The sequence below is a fragment of the Manis pentadactyla genome, chromosome 4 (assembly GCF_030020395.1).
Source record: "Manis pentadactyla isolate mManPen7 chromosome 4, mManPen7.hap1, whole genome shotgun sequence".
NCBI lineage: Eukaryota > Metazoa > Chordata > Mammalia > Pholidota > Manidae > Manis > Manis pentadactyla.
The window spans coordinates 48,340,308-48,360,810 of NC_080022.1; positions in this window are offsets into that span (position 1 = coordinate 48,340,308).

Sequence of the window (20,503 nt, forward strand, 5' to 3'; positions counted from 1 at the left end):
AGATGCAGGGGCATTAACTGAGATGCCCAAGGCAGCCTGACTTATCAAGTAGCAGAAATAAAAGGCAAGCCCAAACATACCCGATCATGTCCAAACCTGTGCCCTAAACTATGCTCAACCCCTTGATCTGTGTTTGTTCCAGTTTGTAGAATGTCCTCTTAGAGAAAAAAGAAGCTGACTCCAGAGGGAAGAATTAGAACCAAAAATAACAATTAAAAAAATTAAACAATCTGATAACAAAAGGGCCAAAATATTTGTTGAAACAGGTATTTCCACAAAAAGATGTAGATGGCAATTAAGCACATGAAAAGATGTTCAACATTATTAATCATTAAGGAAACACCACTTAAACCTGAAATGAAATACTTCCACATGACAACTACAATGACTAAAATTAAGAAGATTGATCATCTCATGTGTTGGTGAAAATACAGAGCAACTGGAACTCTCAAATACTGCTGGTGAAAATGTAAAATAGTACAACCACTTGGGAAAACTGTTAGGTCTTACGTTAAACATATACCAACATAAAACCCAATCTTTGCATGCCTAGATATTTATTTAAATGAGAGTGTATGTCCACATGAAGACTTGTACATGGATGTTCATAATAGCTTTATTTGTGATGATATGCATACTGTTTTACATAGCAGCATCCATACAATGAAATAATAATTAGAAACCAGAACAAATTATTGATATACTCTAAATCATGATCTCAAAATAATTATGCTGAGTGAAAGAAGGCAGACAGAAAGACAGGACATACTATGTGATTCCAATTACATACAATTCTAGAAAATGCAAACTGATCTATAGTGACAGACACAAATCAGTGGTTAACTGAGGATGGGAGAGAGAGATTACAGAGACATGAGGAAAATTGAGGGAGAAAGTGATGGATATATTCCTCACTTGAATTATAGTAATGTTTTCATGGGAATAAACATACATCAAAACATCAATTTGTTCTGGTTATTGTATGTCCTCAAAAAAAATCAGTAGAGATAGTTTGCTAAGAAGTTGCAACAGTAGGAGGTAGGGAAAAAAATGTAAAATCGAGCAAGGTAAGAAACCTAAAAGTAAATGCAATATAACTGTTAAGAACTGTTAAATCTCAGCTTAACTTTAGGTAAGGCACTTAAGTGCCTCTGTAAAATGCAGATTACAATAGTACCTAACTCATAGGATAATTAGGACAATAAGTGAATCATATACATAAAGCCCTAGACCAGAGCCCTGCATTTAGTAAGGATTCAATAAATATTAGCTATTATTACTGCAGGAATCATCTCATTTCATCCAAAGTCAACCCTTTTCTAATAGGAAACTTAAGGCCCATCCAGCTTATGAATTCAGAGGTGAAACCATGGGTCAGCAATTTCCAATCTCAGGTTTTCTGGTGAATGCCAATTCCTCCTCTTGAACATAGTTCACTGTGACTCTGAGATTTGGCAGGCTCAGAATCAAATAATGTACTTAACTTCCCAATATACTCAATATCTGAGAGTCAGAGAAATAAAGGATAACAGACTCCCTTAGGGAGGGTGAAGGGAACAACAAGATACTGAGTCATCAGGGTAGAGTATCAGCCAAGTTCTGTTGGGCCACCCACTCATGGATATCTGTTTGCTCCTTAACTAATCATTCTAGCTGCCCTGGGTTCTACCCACTAGGAGGGCCTCCTTCGGCCAGTGTTAATCAGTGCCAAAACTGAGAGGAGAACTGGGGAGGGTTCCATTATAGGGAACTCATCTTGTTTGAGTCATGAATATGGACTAAGGGTTGCCCCTGGGGTTGAACGAGCCCAAGTCTGTTTACTAGGCTTGAGTATTTCTTACATTACAACTCCAAGTCCTTTCTTAGACAAGCCTGCTGATTGCTTGAGGTTAGGGAAGGGAGGATGCATGGGAAATTCAATTTGTTGGTACCCAATACCAGAAATCTTGCCAAAATTTCTTTTTTTAATTTTTTATTTAGGTATTATTGATATACACTCGTATGAAGGTTTCACATGAAAAAACAATGTGGTCACTACATTTACCCATATTATCAAGTCCCCACCCATACCCCAATGCAGACTCTTGGACCTGATTTTTATAGCATCAGTTTCTTAATATCAAACTTGGGGACTCTGCACATCTCCTTAAATCTTAGCTCATTGGCTCCTGCCTCTGAGTTTGAAGAACAATAAGCTGGAGTAATGAGGTAAGGTTCATTTTTCCCATCTCCATATCCCCACAAATCCAAATGTGTACTTCCCAGACAGTGATGCACAGCAGAATTGCTAAGAGACCATCTGGGGGCATCAGGATTCCTGGATTTGCCAAATTCCTCCTAGCTTTCCAGTATCTTTATTGGTGCACCAGCTTTAAGGCTGCATTCTTACAGCACTCCATCATCTGACTCAACAGGTTCAAACTGCTAACTGCAGGTAGAAAGAAATTAATTCTTTAACCAGAGCTGTAACCTGCCCAACTCTTCTCTATCTGCTATCAGATGGGCCAGAATCACTAACTTAGTAGAAGTAGCCACATGGAGCGATATTTTAACATTTTTCTACCAGGCCACCTAAAGTTCCTATCTGTGGGCTGAGTTCTAGCAGACAAGTGATAATCTTTCAACCAACTGATTTTCTGCCACCTAACAAGAATTGCTAATATCCCAGCCGGACATGGCAGAGTCCTCACAACTCCTCATTCTTTCTGGACATGGCCGGTTTTACATTTGGGGATCTGTCAGTTGTAATGTTCCTCTCCCAGTACCCATTTCTGCAGTAGTCAGAACTCTTTTGGATGGAAGTGACAAAAGCCCATCTCAAATAAGCTTCAGCAAAGGGATAGCTTATTGGAAGGATCTGGGAGATCCCACACAATTTAAAGGGGAAAGTTAATGCTTCTGAGGGCATGATGTGGCCAGCTTTGTTCACTGCATTAGGCCCAATGCCTGGAATAGAGACTAAATAAAAGACCAAACGCAGTAAGGGTAGGATTGCCCTTTGGCCTTGGTACCAGCTGAAACCAGCACTTAGTTAATGCCTCAAGAAGAGAGATGAAATGGAATTTCATAATAGACAGCTTTGGGTTGTCTCCCCTGCCCACGTATTGTCAGAACTTCCTGCCTCATCACCTACCTGGTGCACAGGGATCATCCCGGGATGATCTTTCCCTCCTGGGCAGAGTTGCCTGTGGCAGCTTTGACCACAGATCAGAGTGTGGCCGTTCACACCTGCTCTCCATGGAATTTTAATTGGACCCGAGACTCAGTCTCTTTTTTGATAGTTGAATGGGTTACATATAAATGCAGATGTTCCAGCTAAGAGGAGGGAGTAGGGAGAGAGAGGAGTAGAAGAAGGAACAGGGGTGGGTAGGAAGGCGAGGAAGGGCAGAAAAGAAAGAGGAGAAGCATGAAGCAGATATTATTAGAGAGAAACAATGTCAAATGCTTTTGAGGTCCTGGTCCCAGACCACTGCCAGGCTCAGCTGAATCCCTGTACTTGAGTTCCGTGATACACGTCTTATTCCTCTAACAATTTACCCTCATTAATATAAGGGAGCTCAAGTTCTTTTCTGATACTTTCAACCAACAGATACCTTCCACCAATAAAAGTATGGACACTGAGAATTCCAGAAGTATACAGATTTGCCTGTCCATGAAAGACTAGACTGTAAGTGCCATGGTCTTGACTATGTCTTCACTCCTGAAAAGTGTAACATATCAGAAATGTTTTCAGCCACAGATAACAGAATAAAACTAATAAAAGCTTAAGAAACAAAGGCATTTTGTTATTGAACTCAGCTAGGAGTGGGGAGGCAGGCAACCCCTAGGTTCTTTGCAAGCCCCAGCAGTGTCACCTAGCACCCAGCCATCCTCAACGTACTGATTTTCTATCTTTGTGCTTTTGGTCATGGAAGGCTACCACAGCTCAGGGCAGCCAGAAAAATTCAATGACAAACCCAAAGGCACCGTGCTTGCCCCCATTGTATGACAGGCCTGGTATCATGCTCCCAGATCCATTCTGTAGGCAGCTATAACACTACGAGATAAGCCCAAGGTGGAGATGAAAGTCTGGAGCTGGAATGTAAGCCCTTGTTTTCCCTACTCACTAGCTCACCTTGCAGGATTCATTGGAGCTTCCAGCATCTCAATTTCCTCAGATGTTTCAAAGAAAAACAAAAGGAAAACAATTATCCTTGGTGGTTGTGAAAAGTGAGATAATATATGTAAATGCTCTAGTTTAGTATCTTACAACTTAAAATTTCTAAAAAAATGAGCTTTTCTTTCTTTTTCCTGCCTCCTAGTCCTCCTGGGGGGAAAACACAAAGGCCAGCTCAGAAGAAGCATGGGCTTTGCAGGAAAAACAGATTTTATTTCAAGTCCTGGCTCTGCCATTTAGTAGCTATCTAACTTTGGCAAATTGCTTCACCTTGTGCATTGGCAAATATTTATTGGGCACCTATGCTGTGCCAGGCACTTTCCTGCCTGCTGAGGATATGGAAATGAGCAAGAAAGATTTAGTCCCTGCTCTTTAATGCTTATATTCCAATTTGCTCATTTACTACGGAAGAATACTAATGCTTTACATTCCATTATGGCTGTAAGGATTAAATGAAACATCTCATGAGGAATATCTGTAAATAGTAGACACTTTATAAGTGTTCATATTCTTCCCTCATTCCCTTTCTTAGGCATTACAGGATGCTGGAAAAAGCATTGGCTTGGTTGTTAGAACCCTGTTATTCTAATCACAGCCCTTCTGTTAAGTAGCTGAGCAGCCTCAGGCAAAGGCCTTAACTTCTCTGGGTCTCAATTTCCTCTCTAAAATAGTATGTTGTAGGAAGTGATTTGTAAGACACCTGTATATATGAGATTCCATACTTTTCAAAAGCGATCATTCATCTTGATATATTGTGGCAGGGTAGGTATACTCTATGTGATGACTTAAAAACAAATTTATAACAGTCATTCATCAAAGACTTACAAGGTCCAACCCCCACGCTACATCCCAGTGCTTTTTAGTTTAATCCCACAATGACTCTTTGAGGCAGGTGTTACTATTCTCATTTTATATGAGAGTATAAATTCTCATGCTATATAAAAATATAATTTCCTGAGGAAACGGAGCCTTAGGAAGTAAATTCGGTCAAAGCCACTCAGCCAGTCAGATGCAGTAGTGGCATTAATACCCATAGCTGTCTGACTCTAAACACCATTAGCTGTACTCTCCTCTGCTGCTGTGTGGCTGTGCAGAGCTTGTAGTAAAACCACTTGAACATAGTGGCTTCATAAATGACTCAGTATGTCATGTCAGAAAAGAGCGCCTCCTGCATGGCTCATCCAGGGGATGACAAAGACCCCAAGTCTGGCCCCCTTCTACTCCCGGCTCTTGTTCCTGGCTTCCCCCACAGGTACTTCTCCCTGCCTCCATTTCTTGGATGAGCCCGTGCGAGGGATGGGAAACCAAACATTGTTCAGGAATGATTTTTTTTTGAAATTGTACATCTGCTGCTTGTTTGGGAATTTGGCGAGTGTTTCAATTTGTCAGGGTGGTCAGACCTAGCGAAATAATTAGGTCGTCATGGCAACCAGCATCCGAGGCACACCACACCTCCAGAAGAAAGAGCACTGAATAGAGAGTCCAGACTTCTCCTTTGCCATGAGTACTCTGGTCTCAGGTTCCCCAGCAGGGCCTCTGCTCCTTCAGTTCTAGAATTCTCTCAAAAGTAAATAAAGCATGTCTTTCCATGCTGAAAGATATAGGTCCTGAGATTCAAAGAGCACCTAGGGAGGTGGTTCAGAGACCAAAATTCATGGAGAGACTAAGGAGGGGTACAAGCATACACGAGGGAAACCTCTATGTCCCAGGAACTGTACTATGTTCTTTATCTCATTTATAACAGTTATACCACTGCCTCAAACACTGCGTCAGTTACTCCGCACAGCATCCTTCACTGGACAGAGGAAGACAGTGAGGCTTGCAGAGGTGAAACAACCTGTTTAAGATTACATGGCTAGGTAGTGAAGGAACCAGAATCTAAACTATGATCTAGCCGACCCTAAAGCTTTGTTACACCTACATTTGGCTGCCATTAGAACCTTTCCTATGGCTGCTTTCTGCCGGAGGTGGAATAGGAGCTAAATGGAGGGTAAGATGGCACTAGTCCTGAGGCTCTTATCACTGGGTGATGTACTCTTCCCTGCATTGCCCAACTTGATGGGATTCTGCCTGCTAGTGTAGACCTAAACCTTTCTAGCATAGGTTGTACACCTTTTCCTCACTCCGGTTATTTGAATCTATGTTCTCTGTATAGGATTTCTGCTGTATCCTAGGCAGTGTCTTGTACTTGAGTCTGAACCCAACTCTTTCTCTTTGCCTTACTGAAAAAATGATAGACTATGCAAGATGCTCTCTAATTTTCAGATCACATATCTTCCCTCTGACTCAGAAGTTGGATTGCTTGTTACCTGATAAATCTTTGAAAACTCCTATTCCCCATGGGCAGGTTTAGAAAAATCCCAATCCTGAGTGATTTTTCTCCCTTTTACCCAATCCCTGTAATTTTTTTTAGAGTTTCTCTTAGTGAGGGCAGGTTATCTGGAACGCCATGCCTAGTAAGCTCTAGGAACAGAAAATGCTGCTATTCCCTTATATAGGAATCAGAGGACCTTTGAGTCCTCTTTCTGCCACAGATTATCCATCCCTGTTACCTTGGAGAAGTCACTACACATTTTTACATGTGTGAAATAAGAGGTCAAACTACTACGGAAGGTGTCTTTTAATTTTCAGATTTGTTCATTGAAGTATCCTCCTAAACAAAGTTTCAGTTTCCATTTCAAAGCTAAAATTGCTCAACAATGTTCCTCACATCAAAACGAACAGTGTTACCTCTCAGAATGATGCAAATTCACAGTCACCTTGCACTTCCAGCTTTTGATTTTTCCACCTTGTGTTTTCTCAGAGTTCTGAGGAGGTAATCTGTGGGTTTTTAGAGAGCTTTCTATTGCTCTTGATGGAACACTGAATGAAGAGCAAGTAGAGACAGTGATGGTGCCAATGAAGAATGTCAACAAGTTAAATGAGGCTTTTTAAGAACTGGAGGCAGGGGTTGCTTGGCTCGAGCAGCCCTCTATTTCCCTGTACTTTGGCTGCGGGGAATGATGGTGGGATGGGAACAGCACAGCCTTTGGGTTTGGCTCTGTCACTTAAGTAACTGTGATCTTGGTCAAGTCATGCAACCCCTCCAACCCTCAGTATCCTTTTCTTTAAATGTGTGCATTTGTACCTTGATTGTGGTTGTGACGACCAGTGGTGAGAGAGATGAAACAATGAGGCATTGAAGTTTAGAGATACATATTGATATATGTAAGGATGAATTGACGTGGTGTTTGGGATTTGCTTCCAAATAATTGCAGGGGGTGGGGGGTGATAGTCAATTGATTTTCACCAAGGGAGCCAAGGCAATTCAACAGTCTTTTGAATATCCTTTTCAACAAATGGTGCTGGGACAACTGGATATCCACCTGTAAAAGAATGAAGTGGGATCCCAATTTCACATCATTTATAAAAAATTAACTTAAAATGGGTCAAACACCTAAAGATAAGACAGAAAATTCTTAGAAGAAACTATGAAACTCTTAAAAGAAAACATAAGTATAAACCTTTGTGATCTTGAAATAGGCAACCCTTTCTTATATATGTTACCATAAATACAAGCAGCAGAGAAAAACTAGATAACTTGAGCTTCATCAGAATTTTTTAAATTGTGCTTCAGAGGGCACCATCAGGAAAAAGATAACTCAGAATAGGAGAACATATTTACAAATTATATATCTGAAAAGAGATGTATATCTTGAGTATACAAAGAACTTTTATACCTTAAAAATTAAAAGACATATAGTCCAATTTAGAAAATGAGGAAATAATCTGAATAGATAGTTCTCTAAAAATAATTTGCAAATGACCAATAAGCACATGAAAATGCTCAACATACTTAGCTACCAGAGAAATGCAAATAAAAACAACAAGGGTACAAAATTATTGTTAGGTCAGTGAACAGTGAAAATACTCTGTATGATACTATAAAGACAGATACGTGTCATTATACATTTGTCCAAACTCACAGAACATACAATACCAAGAATGAACATCAGTGTAGACTGTGGACTTTGGGTGACTATTATGAGTCAATACAGGTTTGTCAATTATAACAAATGGCCCCTTCTGGTGGAGGACATTGATAATAGGGATGCTATACATGTGTGGGGGCAGGAGGTATATGGGAAATTATACCTTCCTCTCCATTTTGAGAACCTAAAACTCCTCTGAAAAATAAAGCCTTTGAGAAAAAAATAAAGCCTTGAGAAAATAAAAAGTAAAAATTGGCGGGGAAAGACATAGAGAAACTGGAATCCTTATATACTGCTGGTAGAAATGTAAAATCATGCAGCTGCCATGGAAACCAGTCTGGCAATTTCTCAAAGGGTTAAATATAGAGTTATGATATGACCCAGAAATACCTCTTCTAGGTATATACCAAAGAGAAATGAAATTGTATGTCCACTTGAACATGAATGTTCTTATACACAAATGTTCATAGTAGCATTAAAGTGGAACTCAAATGTAGCCATAAAGTGGAACTCAAATGTCTATTAACTGATGAATGGATAAATAGAATGCAGTATATCCATGCAATGAAGTGTTATCTGGCAAAAAATGAAATGAAACACCGATATGTGCCACAAGATGGATGAACCTCAGAAACATATGTCAAATGAAAGAAGCAAGTTACAGAAGACTGCATGTTGTATGATTCCATAAATATGAAATACCCATAATAGGCAAATATGTAGTGACAGAGAGCAGATTAGTGGTTGCTTGGGGCTGGAAGAAGAGGGATGCAGGGACCGGGGGTGATAGTGAAGAGCATGGGGTTTCTTCTTAGGGTGATGAAATGTTCTAAAACTGATGGTGGTGATGGTTGCACAACCCTATGAATACGTATACTAAAAACCATTGAATCATACACTTTAAGTAAGTGAACTGTATGGTATCTGAATTATGTCTCAGTAAAATTATTCAAAAAAATAATAACCTGGACTGGGGGCTCTTAGGGAGAGTGAGTGAGGAAACAAGATTGATTGGGTAGGATTTGAGCATGTCCAAGCTGATAAATAGGTACATGCAGATTCATTATACATTCTTCCTACCTTTATATATGTTTGAAATTTTCTGTAATAAAAATAAATTTAAATTAATAAAACAGCAAGACATAATAGATTTTCAATAAATGGCACTATTATTATTATTATTATTCACAGAGCCAACCACTGAATTTAAACATACACCCCTAAGTAGCCCTAATCCATCTGACAGTTTTCCTTTAACTTGCTGAAATTCTTCTTGCAGGAGTTAGCGCTTTTCTTTTCACCCTAACCCCACAGGGGCAGGAGAACAACTGGTTATAGACATGAAGATGCCCATAACCCCTGACTCATCCCTTTCTTTATATCATCATGAGCAATCAGTCATCCACTCTTGCCAATTTTCCTTCCAAATGACTCTTATCTTGACCCATCCTTCATACCCTTCCTACCTAGACCAAGCCCTTGGAAAATTCTACGAAGGCTGCAGCAATAGCTGGCCTTCCCCCACAGCCTCTTGTCCTTCCCTCTCCCAGGTCCAGCACCTGTCTTTCAAACATCAGACTCTCTCCATGTATGTCCTTGCATATTCTTCTCCCCTGCTCAAAAATTTACAGGCTCTGTATTTCTTAACTCTTAATTTTTCTATCTGGATTCCTATGATCTGATGTCATCCTGTGAATCCACTTATTTTTCACCATTTCATAATTTGTACCCATTGCTCTGGTCTCTCATTTTAATCCACTGTGTTCATTCACACATCCACATGCTTCAACTGAGGTGAATCTTAATTAGTCGTAGCCAATCATGTTACTCCATCTTCTTCCCAGTGAATAGCATGTGATCAAATTTTGAACAGTAATGCTTAAGAGGAGGTCTGTTGGGGAAGTACTTCTTGGAAAAAAAAGCATTGCTCATTAAAAGACTTGGAAGAAGAGACAGGCTCTTTCCTTCTGCTTCCATTTCCAGACATCTGGGCACTGAGGAATAAAATGAAATGCCTGGAATTGCTGCAGCCCTCTTTTGACCATGAGGAAAAAGCCAAGATAATGAAAGAGTTGTTGAGCTATAGCCAGAAAGCTCCAGCTTTCACCATTTCATAATTTGTTGAGCTAGAGCCAGAAAGCCATTGAACTGCTGAGTTAAACCAATCCTGGAACTGAGGTCCTTCAGCATCTTATTATGTGAAATGACAGATGTCTTCATTGTGCAAGGAAATTTTACTTCAAATCCTAAAACCATCTCATTCTGGAGCCTTCGGACTCTGGTTTATGAATCAGCCAGACTCTGATTTCCAAGTCTCTCTCTGCCACTTACTAGCTCTGTGAATTTGGCAAGTTATGTACCTTTTCTAGCCCAGTGATTCTCAAATTTTAATCTGCATCATTATCATCAGGGGGGCTTTTAACATACAGATTCCTGAACACCACTCCCAACAGATGCTTATTCCGTAGGTTTGTAGTAGAGCTGGAGAATTTCCATTTCTAACAAGTTTCCAAGTAATGCTGCTGCTCAGAGGACCACCCTTTGGGTGAGAGTGTCCTAGGTCTAAATTTCTCCATCCATAAAAATGGACAAGAGAGCATTTGCTAGTAGGTTTTGTGAGGATTAAGCATAATACACATACAGTGCTTGGCACAGTGCCTGGCATAGAAGTATGGGTCAGAGATGGTAGCTATTATTATTAACTTGGGAAAATGTTCATCTTACAGTTGAGGGTTTAGTTTGTGTAAATTCCAGGTACAGACTCATTCCTCTGGAGTTCTGGAGCCTTGTGTAGCAGGATTTCCCAGACAAAAGAACCTAAAGAAACCTGTTGACTGGGGATATTAACTAGGTGTCTGTGGGAGAATGACATGAGTGATTTGCTGGGATTATTGAAAATCATCTGAAATACTGCTAGGCTGAGAAGCAGACTGGAGGAAAAATGGCCTTCACTTATCAGCCTTCCATTAAAATGGTTTGTAGTATGTCTAAGCATTACCCAAATGATTAAAGAGGTGAGACCTTGAAGAGGGGTGGGGGTGGGAATGAAACTAGTGGGCCAGCTTTCAAAGAGGGAAGGCAATAAAAGATTAGTTATTAAATAAATGAAGTTCAGGAAATGGTCCAATGTCTTGGGAGTGTTCAATCACAGGAGATGAGAAGCTTCTAACCTTGTAGAGTCACAGAAAATTCACAGAAAAGCATGCCGCCTCGGGCATGCCATTCCCTCGCACTTTCTCAGGGTAAAGAGAAATTAAGACCAAGCAACCTGGATTTTTAAAAATTTCCATCAACTATTTTCCTAAAATTCCTAGTCAATTTTGCTTTTCTTATTTCCCAGCAGTAGAAAAAATGTCTCTATTGCCTTTGTTGTTGGTATCTATCATAAACAAGGTCACTTATTGAGTCCTTACTATGTATCAGACACCATAAGCATTTGCCTATGTTATTTCATTTAATTCCTTTAAGAATTCTATGATGTAGTTTCTATTTTTATGACTTCTACAGATGAGTAAACAGGTTCAGAAAAATGAAGTGGTTTGGGTCATATGTCTAATAAAAGTAATTTTAACCTGGATCCGAATGGTATTTTAACTTTTCAAATAACATGTTCCATGAATTCTTTTCCTTTGTTTTCCCCAGAACATTGGATAAGTATTACTACTTCTTTGTTAGAGAAACAGACCTGGAGATTTAGAGCCCTTATATGACAAATACAAATGTAACCATGGATATCATGTTGTGAAATAAGGGTCAAGGTTCAGAGTTCTCTCTCAACGATATCACACTGCCTTTGCAAATCACTCAGGGTTGTTTTTAAGGGTAATTTGAATGATACACATATTTATAATTCTTTTTCCACCAACACATGAGACAAGTTTCCCAAATCTTTTCTCACACCAGTTTCTTACAAACAGATGTCACCTTCATTTTGATTTCTCTTCTCTCTTATTTTCATTCCCATTTCCTCCCATTTCCAGAGTACGCATCACCTGTCCACACAGCTTGTCTTCTGACTTCACTATGAATTTTGACATAGCAACATTTCTACATCCTAGAGACCCTGAATGACTAAGTCAGAGATTTTTCTTTCTCGTCCCCATTTGCTTTTCAATTAGTCCTGCCACCTATGACTTGAATAAGGCCAGATACTACTATCTCCATATTACAGATTGAGTCAACAGAAAGGTTAAAAAATGTTAAAAGAAAATGTTAGAACACTTCACGGCATTAGTCCCTGTTCTTTCTGGCTTTAAGCCTGCTTCTCTGTAAGGCTTTCCTTTGAGCTGGCCAGAGGTCTGCCTTTGAAAATAGTCAGAATCTCCTCATGATCAGCTTAAAATCGAACTGATCTGAGGCAAAATTTCTTACCTTCTCTGCTCTTACTTTCCTCTTTTGTAAAATGGAATTTCTGTAATGTTTGCACATAACCTGTGTGAAGTACTTCCTGCCATGATTATAGTAAAAGACATCAATAAATACATATAGACTTTTAAAAGTTTTCTCGTTTTAGCTCTCACATTTAGATCTTTGATCCACTTTGAGTTAATTTTGTATATGGTGTAAGTTAGGGGTCCAACTTCTTTTTTTATTTTATTTTATTTTTTAGTACATGAATATTCCAAACACTGTTGAAGAAACTGTTCTTTTCCCCATTAAATGGTCTTAACACCCTTACTGAGAATCATTTTCCTATTTATGTGAGAGTTTATTTCTGGGCTGTTATTCTGTTCCATTGGTCTATATGTCTATCTTTATGCCAGCACCCCACTGTTTTGATTACCATAGCTTTACAATAAGTATTGATATCGGGAAGTGTGGGACCTCTAACTTTGTTTTTCAAGATTGTTTTGGCTATTCCAACTCCCTGAAGATTTCAAAACACTTTAGAATGAGTTCTTCTATTTCTGTAAAAATCTTCATCAGGGTTTTAACGGGAATTGCATTGAATCTGTAGAGAGCTTTGTGTAGTATTGACATCGTAACAATATTGTCTTCCTTTACATGAACACAGGATGTTTTCCCATTATTTGTGTCTTCCTTCATTTCTTTTTTAGATTGTTATTTTCTACTGTATATGAATGCAACTGATATTTTGCATGTTGATGTTGTATTCTGCAACTTTGCTGATTCTTTTACTAGTTTTAATGGGTTATTTGTGGAATATTTAGGATTTTCTACATGTGAGATTATGTCATCTATGAACAGAGATAATTTTACATCTTCCTTCCCAATTTGGATGCCTTTTATTTCTTTCTCTTGCTTAATTACTCTGACTAGGACTTCCACTATTATGTTGAATAGATAGCAGGCAAAAGCAGGAATCTTTGCTTTGTCCTAATCTTAAAGGAAAGTTTGCAGTCTTTCACTATTGAATATGATGTCAGCTGTGGGTTTTTCACATATGCTCTTTATTATGTTGGGTAGTTTCCTTCTACTCCTAGTTTTTTCAGTGCAGATATTCACTTTTTTAAGACACTTTGGCTGCTAAGTGGAAAATGGACTGGTGGGGATGAACTGATAGCAAGGAGACCGTTTTGGAAGCTGTTGTAGTAGTTTAAGCAAAAGGTGACATAGTCCTGAATTAGGGAATTATCAGAAAGAATGAGGAGGAAGGAACTGTTACAAGAAACTTAAAGAAAGTAATTTAATTAGTAGATGTCAGGGGTTGATTTAATGTGCTAGAAAGAGAAGGATCAAGGATGCTTTTCAGTTTTCTGACTTGGGAAAATTGGACAGAGGGAACCCTGGAGGGGGATAGTTTTGTTAGGAAAGATGATGAGTTAGTTGATGGGAAAAGCAGTTAGAAGAGTCAGAAGCATGAAGATAAAGGCATGAGATAGAGACTGAAGTTTTGAATTATTTCCACCCAGGCAGTGGTCAAAACCGTATTTCTGGATGAGTTGAAAAAAGGTTACAAAAGTAAATGCTCGGAGAGGCCAGACCAGTAAACAATCATAGTGAATGGGACCTGATACAATATTCTAAGGGAGCCCTAGCATTTGGGGCAAATGACAATGCATATCCTCCCCAAAAGGCTTTCCGATATCATCAACCAAACAAAGACTGCTGGTTAGTGTGCAGATCCTCTTCCATCGCACTATTACCCTCACAAACCTAATTAAATAGGTTCCATCCTCTTAATGGAATTTCAGGGAGCACGGCTGACCAGTGGGGAGGTAATTCAAGTAAAATTGCCTTCCCCCTAGCAAACTTGACATCATTCCACAGAGGCAGATGTGGCTCCAGCTGCAACTGGCTCTGTTCTTTGCTATGTTCCTTAGCGGCATTACTCAGAGCAGTGGCTAACGGTAGCTCAAATTTGGGAGCCTGGGGGTCCTTAATATGAGAAAGCCAAGAGATCTCAAGGCCAAGCCCAGCAGACCTGGCTCCTATTTCAGGGCCTGGAAGCACAGTTCTTCAAAATATCAACGTATTAATGACCTGCTGAAGGCTTGGCTTCCCATGCATGGGATATTTGGAAATAAAAGAGTATTTTTGTTGTTGTTTTTTTATATATAAATAATGCAATCTGACTTTTCAGCACTGTAGAGAGGTCTGGGCAGCCAGAATAGGAAGACTCCCCCACCGTGATGGATTTCTGAAGCCAGTTCTTGCATGAGCCTAAGGCTCCAAGGGGACTCAGGCCTGAGCAGCCAGAGGTCAGCAACTCTGCTCCTGTTTTTCCTAGGAATGGCAGACCATCTAGGGCCAGGGTTGGAAATAACTGTCCTGGGTTGTTGTGGTTGTTTGAAATGCTGGGTCAAACAAACTTAGCAAGTCTGTGATTTTGCCTCTTTGATTGCTAAGTGGACCAGTGAGGAGATTTTAGGGAGCTCTTTCCAGTGGCAGAAATAATCAGCCCCATGAAACAACCGCAAAGCAAACACACTCATCCTTCAAAGCCTGGCATGGGTGTCACCTTCTGCATCCAAGCCCCTGCCTATCTCCTTCCCCTGGGGCCCCAAAATATTTGCTTCTGTTACAAGCCTTATTAATCTGCACTTTGAGCTTCTCAAAGGCAGGGAGAGTCTTATTCTAATTCTTCATGTATCTGCTCCAGGGCCAAGCGAGATGCCTCATTCATTATCAATGTTTGGATTAATTAATACTTGGCTTTATTATTTCATTATACATTTTTCCCTCCTTCACACTGTCTACTTTCTATGCCTCCCCTATAAGCTTTCCTTTTTTTTTAAAAATCAATCGTGTTAGTTTCCTAGGGCTTCCATAATAAAATACCACAGATTAGATGGCTTAAACCACAGGAGTGTATTGTCTCACAGTTCTTCAGGCTGGGAGTCTGAGGTAAAGGTGTCACAGGGTTTGTTCCTTCTGGGGATGGACAGGGAAACTCTGTTCCAGGCCTCTGTCTTATCCTCTAGTGGTTTGCTGGCAATTTCGGCTGTTCCTTGCTTAGTAGACACATGGCTCCCATCTCTGCCTTCCTGTTCACACGGCACTCTCCTTGTGTGCGGGTCTGAGATCCCCCTTTTAATAAAGACACCAGTCATTGACTTTAGGGCCCACTCTACTCTACTTGATCTCATCTTAATTTCATCTGCACCTACCCTATTCCAAATAAGGCCATATTCTGAGATACTGGAGGTTAACATTTCAAAGTATGAATCTGGGGAGGCACAGTCCGGTCCCTAACAGCCACATTTTACCCCCCAGTGATTCTCCCGCTCTCTCCACTCTCAGGCCTTCTCTAGGCCAGGAATGCCAGCCTGCTCTTCTCACCAGGCTGAGGTGTATTAGAAGGAGCTCTGCTCTAGAAGAACAAACCATTTCTGCTTCGTGGCCTTGGTTTTCTCTTCCATAAACTGCAAAGTTAGAGAAAATAATCCTTCAGGCCACTCCCAGCTCGGAGATTCTTGGGACTTTTCTGGGCACACATAGCCCCAGGCCTGCTGTCTTTTCCAGGAGTTCACTCATCTTTAACTAGCAGCAGCCTTCACCATCAGTGTGTTTATTGCTATTGTTACCAGTCAATGGCATTTCTTGTTTTTTATTCCATAATTTCCATATTCCTAGGTAGTTTTTTTGCTGTGTGTGTGAAGGTGCACTTGTAATTTAATTATTAATAACCTTGAAAAAGATGTTATCCAAACAATCTAAAAGAGTTCACACTCATTTGTACAAATGATGATCTGGCCTTCTCTGGCTTCCTGGTGCATTAAAGAATGACTAGGTCTGGTTTCTGTCTGATATCTGTGTGGCCCGAACCCATTTTCTCACTTCTATCACCCAGTCCTTTCTTTTATGCACATTTCCCTAGCCACATCACGTGTGTATGTCTCTGTGTGTATAATCATTATTAACATCCATTCCTACCTTCATGCTTTTGTTTTTAATATTCTTTACTCCTGACATATGGCCTTTTCCCATCATCTCCTACTCACCTATCAAGATCCAACTGAAATATCACCTCTTCCATGAAGCCCTCTCTTCTCAAAGAACTCACTCCATTCTCTGAGCTGCTATTTTACTGTATATGTACCTTTCCTTGGCATTTAATCACCTACTCTTTGTACCATCATTATCTACACAGGGCTCAGCTTTACCACTTTCAGCTCCAACTCTGAGTAAATCAGTTAAACTCACCAGTCTCAGTTTATTCATTTGTCTTGGGGGAAACTTTATGCCCAATATCTAGAGTAGTTATGAGAATTATTTAATACAATAAGTGTGAAAGTACTTGAACACAATAGGTGCACTATAAATATTAGTTCTTTCTCCCCCACCCCCATCAGGTGGGTGTATTTATTCATTTCTGCATCCCCCATTACTCTCTAGAATAGAACTTGGCTTATGAGGATGATTAATAAGAGATGGATCCAAGGATGGATGAATGGTAAATCAAATAATCTGTGAGAAAAATTGAGAGTACTCAGTTTGGGCTACTACTTTTAGACAAACAATGCCAGAGTTGAATCTTCAAGGTCCAAAAACATGATAATTAATAAACAAAGGAAAACATTTCTGGACCCTTACAGAGAGTCCCTCATCCCCCTGCTCCAATCACACACGTTATTTTTTTACTCACTCCTACTCAGATACTCAAAATGCTACAGCTGCCTCTTGGCTGGCATATTGAGGCCTTCTTTGCTGCCTGGACTTGACTTGTTCTATGTATTCTCTCTTCTTTCCCACTCCATGTCCATCAAAATTTACCTGTTCCCTGTGAATCACTTAGGGCTACAATTACCACAGAAAAAAGTCTTTATTTGGTGGCAGGAAGGACTTAATGATGTGGTAGCCAGTCTCCAAGATAGGCCTCTAATGATCCTCACTTTCTGATATTCCTGCCCTTGGTTACCTGCCCTTGTGTAGTGCCCTCCTGTATTTAATAAAGTTGACTTAAGCGATCAATAAATTAAGAATTTATTGGTTGATCAATAAAATATTGAGAATGTGACTGTGTATGATATCTGGAGCAGAGTCAGAAAACACATTGCTGCTTTTGTCTCGGACTCTTGGGTTGTTCACACTGGGCAAAGCCAGCAGCCATGCTGTGAGGACACCAGAGCAGCCTGTGGAGGGACTCCTGTGGGGAAAACTGACCCTTCCTGCCAGCAGCGAGCAACAACTTGCCAGTTATATGAGTAAACCACCCAGAAATGGGTCCTCTAGCCCGTCAACTCTTCAGGTGACTGTAGCCCAGACCAACTTCTGATTTAATCTCATTAGAGACCTTATGCTTGAACCCAACAGCCAGGTCACACCCTGGTTTCTGACCCACAAAAACTGTGGGAGGTAATAAATATGTATTCTTGTCTTAGGCCACTATGTTTGGAGGGAATTTGTTGCAATAGATAACTAATATGTTGGGTTATCTGGGAGCTATTAATTCTTGTTCCCAAAAAGTAAATACAATTCCTGGATTCCAGGAAGCACAGGTTCAGCAAGAGAGACATTGGTAGCTGATAGAACTATCAAAGTCTCTTGAGTTACTACCAATTAAAAGTAAGGAATACTTCAACCACTTCATAAAACTGCATGATAGTATCTACAGAAGGTGAGCACATACAAATCCTAACACCCAGAAATTCCACTCACAGATATGTACTCAATAGAAATGCATTCACCAAAGACCCATGCAAGAATATTTGTAGCAGCATTTTTGATAACAGCCAAAATCCAAGAACTACTAGATGCCCATCAACAGAATGGACAAATAAATTGTAGTATAGTCACTGAAACATTGCACAGCAATGAGAATGATCAAGCAATCCACAAGAACACACAACAACATGGGTGAATGTCTCAAACACTGCGTAGAGTAAACAGTCAGAAAATATCTATATGTCATTCTATCTGTGTTAGTATAAAAAGGCAAAATGAATCTATAATGTAAGCTTGGGGTTATTCACAGAGAAAGTAATGAGGGGTTTCTCTGGTGCTGGTAATGTCCTGGTTCTTGAGCTGAGTATGGGCAGATTCCCATTTGGAAAAGTCAGTGAGCTGACATATGCACTTTTCTGTATATATGTTACACTTCAGGAAACAATTTATCTTAAAAAAAAAGTCTTAACACCTTTTTAGAAAGAAGTAAGTACATGTTTAAAAGAGAGCAGTACATGTTTAAAAGGATCTTGCTTTATACTAAAGGGAGTGATTAGAAATTCCTACTTTGCCATTAACTTGTGCTGGGCCCTCAGTTGCCTAATGATAAAAAATCGGATTTATTATGTACCAACTAGACCTAGAGCATTAGGTCAGGTAAATAAGTACAACATTTTATTTAATTTCAAAGAAATATATTAAGACAGATAATACTACACTCATTTTACATATGTGGAAATAGAAGTCAAGGAAATTAACTCACCCAGAGTCACAATGTCTACCAATGACATAGACCACATTTGAGCCAAGATCACTAGCTCCTAAGGCCTTACTTTTGTCAGCAATGTAGTGAGACAGCTGAAAAGAGGGAGGCAACTAGGTGTGACTTACAGTCCTCTAGCAGACAATTAGGACCAATGCAAGTATAAATCTCTATTACATATGTATATAGGTTTGCATACACACACTTATGCACACACACACACACCTGCCTATATGTTTGTGGATATATGTGAATGTTCATGTAGTGAGTTACTTGGTCAAGGCTCAGCATGCCCAGTGCCAAGATGTAGAGGGAAACTGAGAAAAGTGAATTCAGATGATTCCAAATATTTGATTTTTGCCACTGGGTAATTCAAGCATCTGAGTAAACTCTCACTCTGTTTTTCACCCAGATATTTACTCAATTCAGACACAGGCTCAGGCTCAGTGACCTAATGGGTGAATTGATTAATATTTATTTCCCTGATGCTTTCTTTCCTTACTTCTGCTATTCCTGATCTTGCACTTAGAATAATAAAGCTCCCAAATCAAAGCTCAGCACATAGTCACCCAGCTCGAGTCTACATTTTTCATTCTTTCTTGAAGTGTGGGAATGTGACTGAGGATAAATAATGCATGGAAACTACAGGTTACCTCTTTAAAGACAATGTCCCTTATATGGTATTTACATTTTTTCTCCCTATAGGCCAGAAATCTGATGAGACAGTGATCCAGCCTCAACCTGAGAAGAAGATAACAGTCTAGGGATGGTACGGAAATAAGGTGGAGGAAACCTGGAGTGGCTTGTGGAGCAGAGCCACCCAACTAACGCAGACTACTTTACTTCGGAATTTAGGTAAGAGAGAAAGAAACCTGTTTTATAAATGCCCAGTGCGGGGGCTCCCTGCACCCTCCCAAATGCATGTAGCTTTACAGGAGGGGGGATTATTCACAGAACATGAACAAGCACCTTGGCCAATGGTCAATAGCTCAGCCCTCAGGAAGCAGACAACTGGTCCCCAAGTGAAAGACCACTGTACTGGAGGCAGCCTCAGAGGGACCTACAATGTCCTCTTCAGAGCTTACAACAGTTTCAAATACATTTTCTTATTTGATCCTCATCACAAATACGTGCGGTAGGAATAAACTTTATTCCCATTTTATCTGAGAAAACAGGTCTCAAATAAGTGTCTTGCTCACATTAATAACTCACATGGAGCCAAAAGCTTTTCATCATTCCTGGTCTCCCTGGAAAAAGAGCTACATAGAAACTTGAGGCCAGTGAAGGGGTTCCTGACAGATGCCTTTTCACCATTCTTGTAAAGTGACAACATTCAGAGTTCAAGTCCAGCCTTCATCTATAAGAAGGTAAAATCCAGGAATTTAAGGAAACTCACTTTAAATCAACTTAGTTCTCTGTCCTTTGCCAGCCATGGGTTCAAGTTGCAATAACCAGATAGCTGTACATTTAATCACATCTTAATAAAAACGGTGGCCTGCTGCAGTGTGGCCTGTTTTCATTGGAGCCTCAGGACAAACCTGTAGT